Source organism: Schistocerca americana, chromosome 1, assembly GCF_021461395.2.
Source record: "Schistocerca americana isolate TAMUIC-IGC-003095 chromosome 1, iqSchAmer2.1, whole genome shotgun sequence".
NCBI lineage: Eukaryota > Metazoa > Arthropoda > Insecta > Orthoptera > Acrididae > Schistocerca > Schistocerca americana.
The window spans coordinates 810499047-810517250 of NC_060119.1; the positions used below are offsets into that span (position 1 = coordinate 810499047).

Consider the following 18204-nt stretch of genomic DNA (forward strand, 5'->3'; position numbering starts at 1 on the left):
GGAAATTGAAAAAAAAAAAAAAAACACAAGAGGCATTTAATAAGTAATGCAAAACATTTTCTTTTTTTCTGAAAGCAGGTTGGTTTTACTCAGTATTCTAATATACCACATTATTCCCCACTCTTTTGGCTACAGAACCAGGTTTTTTCAATATAATCTCCATTCAATTCAGTGGCCTCATACCATATTAATGGTAGAGCCTGTATGTCTGCATCGTACCACTCTACTGGCTGACACTGGAGTCAACGCCATGCTGCATCAATAACCCCTCCCCCCTCTCCATCATCCCCGTACTGCTTCCTGCAGATAGCATCCTTCAAACAGATGGTCCTTCATTTCTCTTTAAGGCCTTCTGTTATGCAGCGAGGAACCCAGTGGGTAAACAGTTTTCAGTACCCCAAATGGTACAAATGTGTGTCAGCACTATCAACAAAGACGTCCAGTTGAGCAGAGAGATGTTTCATAGAGATACATTGATCACCTCAAATCCAAGTGTCCTCATGTTTCAACACTGCACACACGTTCCAACACTGCAGGAGCCACAGCTGTGTGCCGCTGGCCAGCATTTGGGAGAGTGGGTACATTTGGGTGACCTTGTTGCGATGACGACTTGGAATGCACCTCCATTACAGACATCATTTTGAAAGTTACATATAGCGATGCCATTTATTGGAACTTCGTGAAACTAAGGGGCCTGAAGTGGGAATATTCCATGATGTCCCACAACATATTCCACATTTTTTCAGCCAAAATTGGCCAACAAAAAAAAAAGGTGTTACACTGCTTGTTGAATGTCCCTTGTAGGTTAAAAGTGGCCAGAATTGTCAAAAAGGGGCGGGGGTGGGGGGTGGGAGGGAGATCATCTTTCATTTTGAAAATGACAGGTACTTCAGCAGTGGAAAAATTGGCACACTAACTGCTATATGACACAGTTCTCTTCACTTGTGGGAGACTTTAGTGTCGCAACATCAGTCTGCTCCAGCAAAATAAACATGGCTGTGTTACTCTTTGTTTTCATCAATGAAGAATAGCATTCCGTAATCTGTTTATTTGTTGTCTGAGGGTGTAATAGAAGCTGAAATCCGCAGAATAGTTTCAGTACAATATGTGCGAGGAACTGTCAGCAGCTACTGAAATGTCATGCTAATGAAGATGAAATGCTTCTTAAACAAATCTTCACCAGAGATGAAACATGGGTTCATCACTTTAAACCAGAGACCAAATGCCAAAGCATGGAATGGACACATCACAAATCTCCAACCATAACGGAATTCAGGAGTTAACCCCCTACAGAAAAAGTGATGGTCACAATTTTTGGAATGTACAAGAGTCATTTCTGGAACATTATCCAGAAGATGGTGTATGTCCACATAACATCTCCCACATAATTCAGATTCTTCAAAATATGCATTTGAAGGTGTTGGAACATTCTGCATAAGTCCTGATTTCATCTAGATGGATTTGCATTTGTTTGGTCCATTTAAAAATTGTTTAAAAGATTGTTAATTCACATCAATGAAAGGGGTGAACGAAGTGGTGCATGTGTGGCTTGATGCTCAATCAAAAACCTTTCTGAGAAGGATGCTGGAAAGCTTGTGCAACAATGGACCAAGGACATTGAGAAGGAGGGAGAGCACACAGAGCATGACATCACTGTAAATTTTGTACTGTTGGAATAAAGCAGAAAAATTGTGCAGATACTTTTCAATTTATCCTCGAATCTATTCCCATATTCAGATAAATTTATGACTGGAAAATGTTTTTAGTTCAATGAAGAGGTGGACTATTATTTTACAGAATCTGCACAAGTGAGCTTGACAGATGTATTTTGAGCATTGAAAAATTTTTACAGTAACATCATGTTCTGTTGTACTTAGTTCAGTGGTTATTCTAAAGTACCACAGATTGGAATATTTACAAGCTATATATTCTGAGAGGATCAAGTTATCTTCTCTCAGAAAGGATACCAATTTACTTCTTAAACCATACTTCAAGATGGGCTACACATCACTATTGATATCCCTTGCTTCCAATTTCCCTAAACAATCTAATGGTTCAAAGTTCTTCTGTCTCCATTTTAGTGATGTTAACATTACAAGAGTAAAACAAATCTAATTCAGATCATATTTGTTTTTCTAGGGGTCTCTGAACATTGCATTCATGCTAATTTTTTGACTGTCCCTCCTATACCATCACAATCAGCTTTTCCCATGGCTAGTTGCAAAGAATCGGAACTCAATCACTTACATCGAAATTCTTTTGGTACAGATATAGGTTTACAAAACTAAAATTGCTTTTGTATTGGCCTGCATAGTTATCATTAAAATAGTGGGTTCTTTTAAAGTGCGAGTTGATGAATTCAACCACATTTTTTCGAATTTTGTGGACCATAAATACATTATGTTTCATGTCATCACATAAAACACACAGACACTTAACTGTTTGTAATAGTACATATAATGCAAGAGTCAGATGTCCAATGGTATGCTTAAGGTTCATCATCGACAGGAAAAGAATAATTTTCACTAAAATCCACTGATACTGCAGCAATATTTAGATCAGATGATTATTTAAATGTTTTAGAATGTTCTGGATGAGTCATTTCACATTTATCTGAAACAATGAAATTTACAAAAACCATTTGTGTATGAGTTAATAGGAGTGCAGCCTACATCAACAGTTTATTTGACCTGCTTCATTGTCAACTAAATGAGTTATTTTTTCCCTGCCTGAGAGCTGCTAGCAAAGTGAACATGTACAGCCAGTAAAATGTGTTTGACACGATATGAGCATTGGAGCCATCACGAGGATATCAAATACCTATTGCTTAGCCCCAAAATAGCTATAAATATAATTGAATATGATAGTGTTGACTGAGAAGCACACTGTTTTGTGAAGATTGCCAAAGTGAAATAACTGTCACCAGGCAAGTAAATTCCATAGAATATTTTTCTCAGTTATTTTTACATGTCCTTAGAGAATGTATAGTAGGTAGAAAAATGTGAATGTGCCTGCACCATGAGATATCTGCCATCAAACAGCTGAGGGGCACAACAAAAGGAAAATGCCCTGAGTGCATGCATAACACAAGTTAGGGGAAGTTAGTGGCAAATATTAGTCGTTTCATTGTTGGTGCGGTAATGACCCACACGGATAGCCAAGTGTGTTTAACACCCACTTCCAGAATGCAGAGGTGCTCCAGCCCTAAATCAAATCCACAAAGTGGATCAGCAATGAGGGTTTGTGTGCCGACCAACAGGGTCGACAGATGCGTCCGATCCAACGCGTGGGCTTTGACCCGTGACGTAAGGGTGTTGTCGTGTGTGACGTCATGACGGCACAGAGTTTGGTTTGAGTGTGGCTGTCTCCAGTTCTGTTTTATCTTATTTTATTTACTTTTCTTATCTGTTCGTTCTATCTCGTGAGATGTTTTTTTTTTTTTTTTAAATTTAAAAACACTTATTACTTATTTTAATTATCTGTTTCCTTGAATTTCTGTTTTAGTTTATTATATTTATCTTTCTGATCTGTTCGTTCTATCCCGTGAGATTTTTTTTTTAAAAAGACAAAAAACACTAATCAGCTACTGAAGCATCTTTATCTTCTATGGGTTGCAGGGGTTACGACCCCTGGGGAGGTGGGTGGGTATTCATGCATGGCTGTCTTCACTTACACGTTGTAGCTACGCAAGGCGTCTAAATTTGTTTATATTTAGTTTGCCCCCCACCCAAAACACCCCATTTCCCGCGCTTCTCCCGTTAGTGTCATTAGGCTTCTTGTGGAAAGTGTGTGTGTTTGTTTTTGTTTCCGCCATATTTGTGACGTCATGGGTCAAAGCAGACGGGTGGGATCGGACGTATTTCCGACCAACATGGACGTGGTATTTAGGCCATTTTCCACACGCCGCAAGGTGAATACCAGGCTGGCACTCAAGTCTAGCTGCAGTTACATGATTCAGAAACATTTAGAAAACTTTCACTCATTTTCTCATGAATGACGCTATATGCAAACAATTGGGGTATAATATTCCATCCCGCAGCTGGAGGAGGAGGGGGGAGGGGAGGGAAGGGGGCTGGTAATAAGATGGTGACAAGAAGGAATCCCGTCACCCCTTAAATTAACCAAGCCAAATCTGTTAATAACCATGGCAACCCTGCACTGTTGCAGGACAAAGACACAAGATAAAGAGGAAGATTGTGAGTGTGGTAATGGACAATGGTGGTATTTCAAACTGTTGTGACTTCCCCTTGTGTGAATATAGTCAGGCTGAAGAACAATAAGATCCAATGTTTCAAACAAGATATGTATGATGTAAACTGACAATGCCCCCTTCACTCTTAGCCACTGACAAATGAATGTCCTCTATTACATTCTCCAACAAAATGAAACTATAAATTTGCTGGACAACGGGTTGCTTGGTTGGTTAAAACCATTACCACTACAGTTTATGCGGTGATTCTGATAACAGTTCATCTTAACTAAAATAACAAATGATTAGTTACTAACTGGCAGAACAAAGAATAACCTTCTGTTTAAGCCTGTGTAACTGCGAAACAAAGTGCAACTAAGGCAATGCAATTAAGGCCTCAGGCAGATCCTGGATTGCTTGTTATGTCAGGCACAAAATGGAGGGTCACTTTCTTTTTGAGAGACATTGTCCTCTCAGTGGAATGGAGATTGAAGAATTAAGTATAATATCTCAGCTATACTTCTAGAATGGCAGGAAATCGTAACTACAGATTGACAGACTCAGAACTGTCTTTGATTAGATAGTGTGTGATCGTGAGTCAGAGAACACAAACTGCACAGTTCAAGAATAGGATATCAAATGTTGTGGATGTCACATGCAGTGTGCTACAGTGTTTTATGTTTGAACCTTTACTATCCAAAATCTATATTGATGGCTTGCCTAGTATTACGTTGTGTAAGTCCACATTATGTGCAGATGACACCACATCTGTTACAGCTGGAAAAGTTTTAGCAGCATTAAAATAAGAATCATCTCACAGAGCACAGTAAATGGTTTGGAATTAATTAACTGTATTATAATGATGAAAAGACCGTAATCCACTCCAGTTCATGTATTACAGATAAAAAAACAAAGGGAAAAAAATCTTATTTTTCAAAAAGGGCAATCAGAAGCATTTGTGCAATAAAAAATAAAGAGCCATGAAGACCATATTTCAAAAGACTAAAAACACTGACTCTAAATTCACACAAAGGAAAATCAACACAAACATAGACTTCACCAGCCTATTCATCAACATGATACATGCCAGAACAGTAGATTTACAGTCCAGCTGCCAGACTTTAGAAAACCCAAGACAGCCACAAATACATAAGTTTATAATTATTTAACATGTCATTAGCACAGGCAAACAGTGTGACGCTTAGTTCATTCAGAACCACCACATGAAACTGGCTTAGACAAAAGACATCCTATTTAACATAATAAGGTAACTTAAAATGTCTCTGACAGGTGGGGTTGGGTTGTTGTGGGGGAGGAGACCAGACAGCGAGGTCATTGGTCTCATCGGAATGGGGAAGGATGGGGAAGGAAGTCGGCCGTGCCCTTTCAAAGGAACGACCCTGGCATTTGCCTGGAGCGATTTAGGGATATCATGGAAAACCTCAATCATCTCCGGACGCGGGATTCAACCGTCGTCCTCCCGAATGAGAGTCCAGTGTGCTAACCACCATGCCACCTCACTCGGTCTCTGACATGTGATCCCGAATAGCAAACAAAATAACATCAGATACGTTCATAAATGCAAAGATGGATAATAAATGATCCACAGTACCGGAAAGCAATTGTGAGAAAATCGAAACCACAGAGTTTCAGAAGCAGAAAATACATTAAGACTGCCTATAAGGTGTAGCTCTTGAGGAGGAGGTGGTGGTGGTGGTGGTGGTGGGGGGGGGGGTATTAAACGGTTAACGGAGTAATTTCACAGTTATCAATGCAATAACTTGTTTAGCCTCACTATTTACCAGGTCTACAAATACAAGTATAAATAGGAAAATTAATAAGCAGTTGTTAAAGGTTAGAATGTCCTCTCCACGCAATGAAAAGTTTATTGTAAAACACATTTTTTCTTTGTACTCTGAAGTTTCTATGTGAAATTCAAATACAAGTGACAAAGAGAGGGTACGTAAATGAGATATGTTTACGCGTCATATGATGTACCGATGGATGATAACGGGATTACCGCACGCTGCGAACCGACCCGGCTGTTCTGAATTGACGCAATCTCTCTTACACCGTTTCAACTTTACAGTTACGACAATATTTCATTGCGAATATGAAGCTGTATTATCATTTTTGACGTGGCATCTGTAAATGCTTTTTATGCCTGTTGCGTAATACAAAACTATTTTATAATTACGAGCTGATTTGGTAACCTCATTAATTGTGTTCCAATGACAATGTGGTATTTTTCTATTCATCGTAATATCACCATATAATTGAATTTACGTCTTACATTTAACAGATTTAACAAACTACCGGTACATATATTAAGCTGCGTGTGGCGTTTCCCTCTAACGAAATCGGAGTTTTTTTTAACATTTGACAGATTACAACAGGCCTAAAACGCAACCCAACTTCGTTTGTTTACGTACTTTCACTCATCCGTCGGTGTGTACAGTGTACACCGCTGTCAGGCAACTTCAACGATGTACAATTAAGTATACCATGTTCATTGTTTGAGCGCCTCTGTGTGTGATTTTTATTATCTTTGAATTTCGTGCAATGGATTATGGTTTACCTGTGCCGCTTGGGAGAGTGCGTAAAGTGTATACGTCGGAGAGTGAAAAGAAGTTATAGGGAATATTCACTTACTTTCATGGAGAACTTGTTATGTAGGAAAGTGGACGTGATATGACACGAAGTATTGTGCTGTTACCCTGTCGAAGACCGCGAAGGAATTTACAATTTTCTAGTAATGGATGTAAGAGCAAAGTAGTGGATTCCTGATACATCATTTTCATCAGGCGTTGTATAACTTCGATTTGGTGGTGTTCTTAATAAACCGTGTTGAGTGTACTGACAGTCATCGGCACAAGGAGCTGAGTGTGAGTACCAAAATATATGCACATTATTACGAAATTTGAACATCTGATAAAGTGTACATGCACAATTAAAATAATTTTTCCTTCTATATTCCGACCAGTTTTACTCTAAATGACATAAGTCTACATTTTGTGGCCTTTATTGAGGCTGCCGTAACAGTACCTTACCTCATCGTGACTGCTGGGAATAGTTTTCTAGTTACTGCAGTGTACTGGAAGAAGTAATAATCACGTAAAGCGTTTTGCATTACAGAGAAAGTCTAATGTGTCACATATTTTATCATTTTCGTAAAGTTTTAAAGCAGTCGCGACCCGAAATTAACGAGCGCAAAATGTTCATATATTAAATTAACTGGCGAAATATCAGAATTTTTCAAAGATTTTTGATCTCATCCTAGAGTAGAACTAAGACTGTTTGTCCCCGTCTATTGTTGGAAATTTACACTACATTAGTGCTACATTGACCCCATTCCCACTATTGCCCCTATTGCTATTAACACTTACATTCAATATTGAAATTGCACAGAAAGTTGTTGTCATTAACCGCCCCCGTATTCTGCGACGCATAGTACGGTTCGGTATGTTGTGGTGTGCGCTTATGACAGCGTTTCTTTGCAATGCAACGTTAAAGGCGTACCCACATCTCGCACACAGAATCATACCGTTGGCTTCAAAAGTGAGGAATACAGATTATTATTATTCATATGTGAAAATGTTTAAAATAAGTTAGGCTACTTGTAACAAATTTTCGCATAACGCCAATTGTCCCCGTGGCCAAAATGCTGAATCCTATTGTACTGTATGGGAAAGTGGTGATTTTCATTTGACATATGGCCAACTAGTCCAACTTATATCATTTAGGTTTCGTAAATAATTTTCAGAGCGAATGCTGGGCTAAAATGGGTATGTCCTTTCCTTTTCCAGCGGAGTTAGGTGTACGAAACTTCCTTTCGAACTTCTTTTAGTCATTTATTAATGACACCGAGAAAAATCAGAGATGCCACTGCTACAGCAGTTTGGAGCAAATAGGATGACAGAACTAATGGTATGTCCAAGCTTCAATATCAGGATCATTTATTTATTCTTTGCCCATGGACTCCAGCTGAAAATCCAGCTGATAGTATTGGGTGTGTCATACAATAGCCTATTAACATCAAACTTGATTTCAATATGTATATAAATGAAACAAATGATTAAACAGAAATAGTCCATAATCATACAAAGGTTTTACATGTTTCACATTATATGTACATACAAATCAAAAAAACATACAGAAATGATAATTTTTACAGGTGCATTTCAGTAATGATATATTTAAACACATCTTAGTATTCACTCAAACTGTATATACATTTCTCTGTGAGATATAGTTTCAAATGATTTTTAAAACATTTTAGATCTGTTTCTTTTTTAATGATTTTGGGGAGTTTATTAAAAAACCTTTTGCCTGCTTCTTCTGGGGCAGTCATAGACAGTTTTAGATTTCTGTTTATCATGTAGTAATTTTCATTTCCTCTTGTACCGTGTTTGTGTACATCTTTATTTAGGAGGTGTTTATCACTTGACCTTACCACCATTATGCTTTGGTATATATACAGTGAATATACAGTCGTAATATTATAGTGTACAAAAGCTTGCCTACAGGTCTGTCTTGGTGGTATTTTTGCAATGCATCTCACTTTCTGAATTGTGAATATTCTTTTTAGGTAGCCAGCTTGTGCATTTCCCCATATATGAACCGAATAAGACAAATGTGGGAAGACAAGTCCATAATACATTGATCTGAGGACTTTATCATCCACAGTCTTAGCTGTTTTATGCATGATGAAGATCTGTTTGTTTATCTTTTTACACAGTGCAACTATGTGCTCCCCCCATGCCAAATGTTTGTCTATTATAGTTCCTAGAAAACATTTTGCCTGCTTCTTCTGGGGCAGTCATAGACAGTTTTAGATTTCTGTTTATCATGTAGTAATTTTCATTTCCTCTTGTACCGTGTTTGTGTACATCTTTATTTACATCTTTAATAGTCTTTCCATTTATATTAACAAAGACTATTAAAGAAGTAACCAGCACAAATTTTCTAGGAACTATAATAGACAATCATTTGGCATGGGGGGAGCACATAGATGCACTGTGTAAAAAGATAAACAAACAGATCTTCATCATATGCCTGTAACAAAGCTTAACTATGGAAATAACTCATGTTGCAAATTTTAAACACACAAAGAATAAAATTTGCATTTCACTTTTGAGCAAATCAGAATTTGTATGCAGTGATGCATATGGCAATTAGTAGACATCCTTTTTATGTATCATTTATGATGTAGAGGAGTTATTAATAGCTTTTTGATAGCATCAGAAAGGTGCAACCAACAGCCTTAATTAATGGCAGTGCTTCATTGAGAAAATGGTTGAGGAGTGGTTATGCAATATATGCAGGAGCTGCATAGTGATCAGTTTTTCACTCTTTACAGTTGTGCATAACCATTAACAATTCAGAAGTTGAAACAAACCTAAACCTACTGGGTGTGTAGACATCCCCAACATCAGCTTCAGAAAGAACCAATTTACATAGGATAGTAATAGAATGCTTTTGCTCCAACATTTTATTAAGTCCCATAGCGCTCAGTCATTTGAGCCATCCAACATTTTCCACAGAAACTTACCATAGTTCTGTTATAAATAGCAAACACATGGGACATTTTTGGTTACTGTGAGTGGTCTTTGCTTGCCACTATTTAATTATGCAGTTTCCAATGAACACAGAAAAATTTAGTTATCCATAGGATTAAAAAGGAAATGAAGTGTAATTTTCAAACTTATCATTGTTGTTACTGAGTATAAATTAAAACTGTAGTTGAATCAGTGGTTTTGAAAAGGGCATAAGTCAGCAAGCCCTAGCTTCGGAAAATTTTGCCAGAAAAACGTTAGAGAAGTGTGGAAACTTATTTTCACAGTTCCTTGTTGTGAAAAGACAAACTCTGTCAAATCCTCTTACGTTTTTACAATTTTGTTGAGCTAGTAAATAAACATATAAAGGGACTGGTGCCCTTTTCAAAACCAAGACAAAGAAAATATTTTAGAGCAAACATAACACAGCACAAACTATTTTAATTTTGCAAAACTGAAAACCAATAAAGATAATGGCACTAAGACATATTTACCAGAAAATGCATTTGTGTACAAAATTTAGTTTCATGAGGTTTGACATGAAGTCTTTTAATCAGATTCTTCTACATCCTTTGTTGACCACTCACAGATCTCCTTCATAGAAGGGTATAATACGTTCTCTTGGAATACACTGCTGGAATTATTTAATATTATCCATTTTTTTATTTAATCATACACTAAGTATGTCTTTTCTATAGGGAATGATATATTTTCACATTGTGCTAATTTAAAGCTATGAGATATTAATCTATCCATAAAGTCACAAGTTTTCAACACTCCTTGTTGTGATTGTTGCATTCAAACATTTAGTAGTTTGATATACAGAAATTTTCTTTTTCTTCTTTACAAAATTCTTCCTTTAAGGAACAGATAAAACTTTTGTCTCATAAAATTTCTTCCACCAGTTTTTGAAATCAGTTAAGAGTTTCGTCATGAAATACATGTCTAAACTTGCAGCTTGAACTAGCCACCACCAACATTTTTACATACTCCGTAGGTGCTTGTACATGATCAGTTTGTTTCAAGTGTCCCTTTTTAATGCCAGAATTACGATTAACTGGGAGGAATGAATGACCTATTTCTGTGTAGTAGTGGATAACTTTGACAAATCGTCCCAACCAGTATCATTGGGTTTTGGATACCAGTGCTACTCTGGCTTTGGCCTCCAGTGCCATTGGAAAATAAACACATCTCTTTTGCCTTTTCTGGTATATTATTTTTAATATAACCACTGAGAAAAGTGCATACTATGTGTGGTCCTCTATGTCCCATACCTTCATGACGTATATCACGTATAATGTGAAACTGAATTTACAAATAGTGATGTTGTTGTTGTTGTGGTCTTCAGTCCAGAGATTGGTTTGATGCAGCTCTCCATACTACTCTACCCTGTGCAAACTTTTTCATCTCCCAGTACCTACTGCAACCTACATCCTTCTGAATGTGCTTAGTGTATTCATCTCTTGGTCTCCCTCTACAATATTTACCCTACACACAGCCCTCCAATACTAAATTGGTGATCGCTTGATGCCTCAGAACATGTCCTACCAACTAATCCCTTCATCTAGTCAAGTTGTGCCACAAGCTCCTCTTCTCCCCAATTCTATTCAATACCTCCTCATTAGTTATGTGATCTACCCATCTAATATTCAGCATTATCCTGTAGCACCACATTTCGAAAGCTTCTATTCTCTTCTTGTCTAAACTATTTATCATCCACGTTTCACTTCCATACATGGCTACACTCCATACAAGTACTTTCAGAAAAGACTTAAACCTATACTAGATGTAAACAAATTTCTCTTCTTCAGAAACGCTTTCCTTGCCATTGCCAGTCTACATTTTATATCCTCTGTACTTCGACCATTATCAGTTATTTTGCTCCCCAAATAGGAAAACTCCTTTACTACTTTAAGTGTCTCGTTTCCTAATCTAATTTCTTCAGCATCACCCGACTTAATTCGACTACATTCCATTATCCTCGTTTTGCTTTTGTCCGTGTTCATCTTATATCCTTCTTTAAGAGATTGTTCATTTCGTTCAACTGCTCTTCCAAGTCCTTTGCTGTCTCTGACAGAATTACAATGTCATTGGCGAACCTCAAAGTTTTTATTTCTTCTCCATGGATTTTAATTCCTACACTGAATTTTTCTTTTGTTTCCTTTACTGCTTGCTCAATACACAGATTGAATAACATTGGGGGTAGGCTACAACCCCGTCTCAACCACTGCTCCCCTTTCATGCCCCTCGACTCTTGTAACTGCCATCTGGTTTCTGTACAAATTGTAAATAGCCTTTCGCTCCCTGTATTTGACCCCTGCCACCTTCAGAATTTGAAAGAGAGTTTTCCAATCAACATTGTCAAAAGCTTTCTTTAAGTCTACAAATGCTAGAAACACATGTTTGTCTTTCCTTAATCTATTTTCTAAGATAAGTCGTAGGGTGAGTATTGCCTCGGATATTCCAACATTTCTACGGAACCCAAACTGATCTTCCCCGAGGTCAGCTTCTACCAGTTTTTCCATTCATGTGTAAATAATTCGTGTTTGTATTTTGCAGCCGTGACATATTAAACTGATAGTTTGGTAATTTTCACATCTGTCAACACCTGCTTTCTTTGTGATTGAAATTATTATATTCTTCTTGAAGTCTGACGGTATTTCGTGTGTCTCATACATCTTGCTCACCAGGTGGTAGAGTTTTGTCAGGACTGGCTCTCCCAAGGCACAGTAGTTCTAATGGAATGTTGTCTACTCCCGGGGCCTTGTTTCGACTCAGGTCTTTCAGCAAACTCTTCACGCAGTATCATATTTCATCTTCATATACATCCTCTTCCAGTTCCATAATATCATCCTCAAGTACAGCGCCCTTGTATAGACCCTCTATATACTCTTTCCACCTTTCTGCTTTCCCTTCTTTTCTTAGAACTGGGTTTCCATCTGAGCTCTTGATATTCACACAAGTGGTTCTCTTTTCTCCAAAGGTCTCTTTAATTTTCCTGTAGGCAGTATCTCTAACCTTATTTTCTTGAAAAATGTTACTGATGCCCTTTCCAGAACCACTGAGCCATTTACAACATGGTTTGTATAGCATATAACTGTAACTGGGAAATATTGGTACAAAGCAGATACTACCTAACCAGAATAAAGTAGTGCATTTATTCACTATTTGTAATTGATTCAAGTACTATTGACACATGGGGTAAATTATTATTCATCAGTGTGGTGAGAAGAGGTGAGTTTGTTGCTACTGATGGATGTACAAGCCATATATTAGTTTGAAGATACACTGTGAAAAGTTTCCTCTGTTCAAAACCATGTAACTGTGATTACGGGTGTAATTTATCTTTGCTGTAAATCAGCCCTTATCGCTGAGCACTGTGGCTCACACTCAGGAGAATAGTGATTTGGATCTTTGCCTGGCCATCCAGATTTCACTAAATAAAGTAAGGCAAGTGACAGCTTGTGTCCTTTGAAAAGAACATAACAGATTTCCCTCCCCAATCCGAGCTTGCGTCCATCTCTAATGATATTATAAATTGGGCATTAAACCTCCATCTTCTTTCCATTTCTCAATGTCTGGCATGGGCAGCAGGTAACCCCCAGACTGACTCCTTGCTGAACTTTAAGTGCAACATAGTGATCACCTTCACTGCCACTTTATTTGAAACACTGCAAATATTGATGATCGCAATGAAGGTGCCACTTACAAACTAGAAGGGTCAATACTATAAAAGCAGAGTATGCAGTAATAGGTCTGTTCACTTGCATTCTCTTCATCGTGTAGATTGTTTGCGATACTAAAAGAGTACTATGATTTTCTTCTACAAATGACACAAAATAATGTTGTGTATGGAAGTATATTTGTAGTTATTCAACTTAAAGTTATGTGCTAAATGAAATAGCTGCAACATCATCTTGCTTAAGTAAGAAAGCTTTATCATGGGTATGGTCATTACCATGGCCATAACTCTCATTTATCTATATCTGTAAAAGTTCCATCTTAACAAAAATCTGTCCAAAATAACGGATAAATGGGAATATTTCAGGAGTCATTGGCTATGACCAGTGACGTAGAAAACATGCATCAAACATTGTCAGTGACATTGTGAGCATAACATGGTATCATGGCAATTTTTCAAATGGACTAAGCTACATATCAGTCTGTCACCACAACTTGGTTTTTTTGCTTTCACATTTATTGGCTTTGCCAGCTAACAAGAAAAATGTAAAAATATGCACCAAAATGTGACTTCATAGCACCCATTAACATTACATCACTGGTCAATACCGGCAACTAATATTGAATATTCCTCGACACTGAAATAATAATACAGCGTAAACACAATGTACTGTTTGTCAAATTTTAATGACAAGATGTGGAGATGAAGCTTAACTTCTGCCATTCTGTATATATTCTTTCTCCCTGTATATGTAATTTTAAACAAAAATTGCAAACACGACAAGGGGTTGCTTTGTTTTGTTCCTCGCCTCGGTTTCCTACCCATTCGCAGATTACAACTATGCGAAGATACGGTCCTCACGCGAAGATACGGTCCTCACATATCCAGAAGTTGGAGAGCTATGTCTCTCACCCTGTAAACCAGTGATCGCAACCGATTTACCCATTTATTTTAAGTGACTTCAATCCGCAATCAAATTTTCAATAGCAGTAACGATAAACAATACTCTAGGTAAGGGATGGATGGGAGAGGTGTGAGGAAATGGACATAAAGAGGGGGAAGGAGAATATGAAGAGAAGGGAAGGATGTGATGCACAGAGAGAGGTGTGGGCGAGGAGTAGGTGGTACACAAAGAAAGTCCAAAAAGAGTTTAGGATGTATATCAAATTCCCACACATATTTAGCAATATTGCGAAACATCTGGGACATCTTCGGTAGACGGCGTTAACGCTCAGGTCGAGTAACCAGGATTGCTCCACTGATCAGAGACGTGGCTCACAACAGGTGCTTGTTTCTGCCGCGCAACTGCAGTTTTCAGTCAGTTTTTTTGCGAACATGGATAGTTTTATTTACGCATTGTACTACACAGTTTGTTGTAATGTTGGCGTGTTCATGCAAAAAGCAAAAAAAATTTCATTAAGAGTAGGAAACAGATTACTACTTTACCCAGGTAGAGGACAGATTTGCTGCGCCATGCAAGGGTATCAGTTGGGAAGAAGGGCAACATCAAACGTCACTGCAAAATAGTGAACTCGGGGAGTGAAAAGGATTTCGTATTGTATTCTGCTCTAAGGAAAGAAAACGTAAGACAACAAAAATCCAAACTTAATCCTCGCAGTACCAAAGGTGGAGGGGTTGCTGTGTGCCCACCTTTTGAAAATATCGTAATCTAATCTGTTACTTTAAATTCTGAAAAATTCACGACAAATGTCATATTCCATTTTTCAGGTTCAGAACCCATCTTACACATGTATGTTTTTAAAAAGTGTTCACAAATGAAAACCCACGACAGTTAACGAAATTTCTACTTTCCCAATTTTTTGTGTTATAAAATACCCCTCCACTTGGTGTAAACATTACGGAAAATTGCGGCGTTGTTGCTTAGAGTGTGCTAAAAGATATTTTCAGGCTCTTTACCCTACTTACGCATCAGTCATTATTTGAAAAGTATGTTGTTAATGAATGTTAAACACATTTAAGGATTTTTTTATAGGGGGCACAAAGTGGACCCCCATTGGTGTTACACCTTAACGGAAAATTCTTTGGTATTGCTAGGTTTAATGGTCAACAATTTAATTTTTAGTACCATGAGACCAGAATAAATCAGCAAATGAGGCAGTCATTCCTGGTTTCAAAAATTACTGCACAGAATGAAAAAAATTGCGAAGATGGTGAGTTAATCAAAACTGCATTTTTAGAAGCAAAACTTAAAAATGACTGTGATAGCTGCAGCTATTTTTCCCAGCGTGACGCATAGACTGGTTTTTGAGGAGCGACATTTAATAATTTCAATACACGAGACGAGCGTGGTAAATATGACCCCACTAACAGGATGCACTATCTTGTCAACTGTGAATATATTTCCGTAAAGAAGTTGCTAGGCTGAGCAAGTGATTGAGACCCGCGGTGATAAGCATGGACAAGGGATTCATAGCCTTGTGTCAAAAGAAATTTCCATAATTTTTCTTACCATATCGTAAGGCACTAGTAAGTCAGTTTGTGGAATGATTGTAAATATGAACGATGTGATGGAAACAGTCATAAAGTTAGTCAACAAAGTTAAAGCTCATGCAATCCAGAGAAGTTTCTTCAGAGCACTCAATGATGAATTTGACTGGCAGTCTGGTGATCCTGCAGCAGTACACGGCAATTCGTTGGCTTCATAGTGTCAACTTTACAACGCTATAAATGGTTGCTTCCTGTCTTAATAAAATATACGAAAGAACGAAACAGATAGTAGTTCCGTGAAATAGAAGATCCGATTTGGCTGCAGAAATTTGCTTTTTTACGCAGACATCAGGAAAATTTAAATATCATTAACTTACTGCTTCGAGGATAGAATAAAGCGAATGACGCAACAGTTTCACATGTTGCTTCATTCTCAAAAAAACGCTGGATCTGTGGGGAAAAATCTGATCCAAGGTGAATACAATCAATTTGCACGTTTGAAACAAACACTTGCCAAGCAAGGTTCTTCTTCTCATCCCAGCAAACAATACGTTGGAATTCTTTGACTTTTTTAAGGAGTCAATTCTGCAAACGTTTCCAAGATTTAAGAAAGCAACTCAGTACGTCGAATCGCTCTTAATAGAGAGTGATGCTGAAGAGTTCTCTACTCGTCACGGAGAATATTCTCAAGAAGAAAATGCTGCAGCAGAGTTCGAATGGATTGATTTTCAAAGTTATTTATCTTTAAAAGCGCGTACGAAGCTGGTCCATGTTGTTCTCACAGTGAAGGCGATGTCCAGCTCGACATATCTGGGTGAGATTTCTTTTTTCAGCATGAAATTTATGGAATCAAAGTACAGAAGCAGACTGAGTGATGAACGCTTGGACAACATTTTCAAATAGCAGAGGGAGGGAATCCCAACGTTTGCGGTTAGGCTACTTGTTACTCTGTCAGCTACACCACAGAACTAACATCCCACTCTACAAATTGTCAAGTACTGGTGCTATATTTGGGTGGTTGCTCACTGTTGTACTGCCTCTGCCTCCACCTCTTGACTTCAGATGCCTTTTCCAAGTCCCAAATCCTAAGAATGGCGGGAAGCAGATTATTTCGTGTGTTTATAGTGTGTGCGGGCTTCGTGTGGAGTTAAGTAAGGAGTAAATCCCTCACAATTACAACTGTCCTTCCTTTATAATCAGTATTGGATACTCTGCAATGTGACTGGCTCCTGCGTGACATAGCGGGCAGTTTGGCGACAGCCGGCCGGAGTGGCCGTGCGGTTCTGGGCGCTACAGTCTGGAGCCGAGCGACCGCTACGGTCGCAGGTTCGAATCCTGCCTCGGGCATGGATGTGTGTGATGTCCTTAGGTTAGTTAGGTTTAATTAGTTATAAGTTCTAGGTGACTGATGACCTCAGAAGTTAAGTCGCATAGTGCTCAGAGCCAGTTTGGCGACAAAAATCCTGCTAATGCGCATCGGAAAGTTCACTCCATAGATATTCATAATCTATGGAGAAAAAAAGAGATTGTTTGATATCAAAACAATTTTAAAGAAAAAGATGAAGTACAGAAAATATATCCTTGCTTGCAGAAATAAAAAAATGTATTCCACTTGTGTGCAACTTTAACATTTAGCATTGTGTAGTAGCTATGCCGTGATTAATGGCTCGAAGATTATGAGACAAGAAAATAAAAACAACGCGATACGCCAAGGCGGTATCCTGCATTTTATCACAACTAATATTACATATTTTGCTAATCAATACTGGATTCCATTTTGTATGTGACCTATAATTTTAGGAGACAAAATTCAGGTAAAAACTCATAACAAAATTAAATGTTTACTATTCATATAATTAATTAATAAAGATGGTGTTCATGAAATACCAAGCGCTAGATTATCATGAACAATATTTTTGCCCTCTTAGCCGTTGGTATTGAAAAATTAGTAGGGATGTGTTATAAAAATTTTGCTCATCTCACTCGACGAAGAAATGACGGGCTGAAACATTTCGCCCTTTCCATATGTGCAAAAGTGGAGCCGTTTGTAAAAGTGAACCCCGGACAAATAAACTACTAACTTATATTCTAATACTGTAGTCAACACTTTGACATAAAACTTGGCATCTAGAGGTAAAATTTTTTTTTCTCATTCGAGTATGTTATTTTACAATCATTTTCGGCGAGAACTTTGCTATGCTTCGTTTTAACTGAAAAATTTGACACCCAAGTTTTAACCCTGCAGTAGTCGTGAATTCCTATTAATCATTGGTCGCTTGGATGACAGGTGCCACCCACCATTCTTTTCACTGTTAATTTAACAACGGTCA

General features: G+C 37.9%; 2 protein-coding genes across 7 annotated transcripts in view; one reads left to right on the top strand and one right to left on the bottom strand.

The window, feature by feature from the left end:
- LOC124612812 (putative peptidyl-tRNA hydrolase PTRHD1) overlaps positions 1–6732 on the bottom strand; it is a 29848-nt gene extending 23116 nt beyond the window's left edge. Inside the window, exon 1 of one of the 2 annotated variants that reach the window (XM_047141235.1) lies at positions 6622–6732. The gene's annotated coding sequence lies outside the window, so the exon portion shown is untranslated. The other variant, XM_047141242.1, reaches the window with a different exon arrangement.
- Positions 6651–18204, top strand: part of LOC124612770 (mitochondrial protein C2orf69 homolog) — a 230000-nt gene continuing 218446 nt past the window's right edge. For 3 of the 5 annotated variants that reach the window (XM_047141184.1, XM_047141168.1, XM_047141200.1), the window contains exon 1: positions 6652–7074. The gene's annotated coding sequence lies outside the window, so the exon portion shown is untranslated. Of the gene's footprint in view, positions 7075–7995; positions 8117–18204 lie in introns of all 5 variants that reach the window. The other 2 variants (XM_047141176.1, XM_047141192.1) reach the window with 2 other exon arrangements.